Consider the following 1,887-nt stretch of genomic DNA (forward strand, 5'->3'; position numbering starts at 1 on the left):
AGGCGCCGAGCCCAATTTTTTTTTTTTTTTTTAAGGCTGAAAATATCAGCCAGGCGTTGTGGCTCAAGCCTGTAATCTTAGCACTCTGGAGGCTGAGGAAAGTGAATTGCTCGGGAGTTTGAGACCAGCCTGAGCAAGCGTGAGACCCTGTCTCTACTAAAATTAGAAAAAGCATCTGGGTGTCGTGGCAGGTACCTGTACTCCCAACTACTTGGGAGTTTAAGGTAAGAGGATTGCATGAGCCCAAGAGATTGAGGTTATTGTGAGTTATGATGTCACAGCACTCTACCAAAGGCAATAGAGACTCTGTCTCAAAAAGAAAAAAAAAACCCCAACTAAATAATAGCAATAGAGGAAGAATTAACATTAAAAACCCAGTCAACACAACACTAACACATAAAAATAAATAAAAAAGAATAGAGGGCTGGGGGCGGTGGCTCACACCTGTAATCCTAGCACTCTGGGAGGCTGAGGCAGGTGGATTGCCCAAGCTCACAGGTTCGAGACCAGCCTGAGCTACAGCAAGACCTCATCTCTAAAAATAGCCAAGTGTTGTGGTGCGCACCTGTAATCTTGCTACTTGGGAGGCTGAGGCAACAGAGCTGCTTGAGCCCAAGAGACTGAGGTTGTTGTGAGCTGTGATGGATGCCACAGTACTCTACCGAGGATGACATAATGAGACTCTGTCTCAAAAAAAAAAAAAATAGAGATATTAGAAGACAATATTGAACCAACCAACATGATTCAATATAATTAGGAATAAGTAATACCGAAAGACAAAAAAAGCACTTTTTTGAAGTGCCAAAAAACCTACTGGCAAAAAGGTAAATGAGTTCAAGTCTGGCATGTGCCAGGCTGTTCTGGAGCTGGAGATGAACTTGGTCCTCAAGGTTCAGCTCAGGAAGCTGAATATAAGGGCAGCAAGGAAATTGAAGTTTGTGGTCCGAAAACTATCACAATCTTTGTTGCTCTTGCTCAATTGAAATTTTTCCACAAAATTCAAATCTGGCTAGTATGCGAATTGGGGAAAAAGTTCCGTAGGAAGCATGTTGTTTCTATCTGTCAGAGGAGAATTCTGCCTACGCCAACTCGAAAAAGCTGTGCAAAAAATAAACAAAAGCATCTCAGGAGCAGCACTCTGACAGCCATGCATGATGTGGTCTATAAGGACTTGGTCTTCCCAAATGAAATTGCGGGCAAGAAAATCAACGTGCCGCTGGATGGCAGCCAGCTCATAAAGGTGCATCTCGTCAAAGTAGAGCAGAACGATGTGGAACATAAGGTTGAAACCTTTTCTGGTGTCTATAAGAAGCTCATGGGCAAGAATACTAACTCTGAATTCCCTGAGTTTCTGTTGTAAACCAAAATGGCCAAATAAAACATATTCGCAGTTTAAAAAAAAAAGACAATTTATAAGGATCGGGCAGCACCTGTGGCTCAAAGGAGTAAGGCGCCGGCCCCATATGCCGGAGGTGGCAGGTTCAAACCCAGCCCTGGCCAAGAACTGCAAAAAAGAAGACAATTTATTGCAGCTCAATTTACAGTCGCCAAGATGTAATGATCATCAACTCAGGAATGGATTAACACCATGGAATACTATTCGGCCACAAAAAGATGATCACTTTATGTCTTTTGTATTAACCTGGATGGAGTTGAAACACATTCTTCTCAGTAAAGTGTTACAGGAATAGAAAAGCAAATATCTAATGTACTCAATATGAAGCCAGTCTAATTCACACCCCAGAGGAGAAAAACTCATTTCAATTCAAGTTGGGGGAAGGGGGAGGGGGAGGAGAAGAGGGAGAGGGAGTCTTGGGTGCTCCCACTGAATGGACACAATGTAGGAGTGTATGGCACACTTTTTGGGTGAAGGACATAGCTACAAGA

The 1,887-nt window shown here is 42.9% G+C and overlaps 1 pseudogene; it reads left to right on the forward strand.

Annotated features, from left to right (window-relative positions):
- Window positions 1-1,360, forward strand: part of LOC100962207 — a 41,319-nt pseudogene extending 39,959 nt beyond the window's left edge.
- The last annotated feature ends 527 nt before the right edge of the window (window positions 1,361-1,887 follow it).

This window comes from Otolemur garnettii, unplaced genomic scaffold, assembly GCF_000181295.1.
Source record: "Otolemur garnettii isolate 467f Iridium unplaced genomic scaffold, OtoGar3 scaffold00148, whole genome shotgun sequence".
Classification (NCBI taxonomy): Eukaryota; Metazoa; Chordata; class Mammalia; order Primates; family Galagidae; genus Otolemur; species Otolemur garnettii.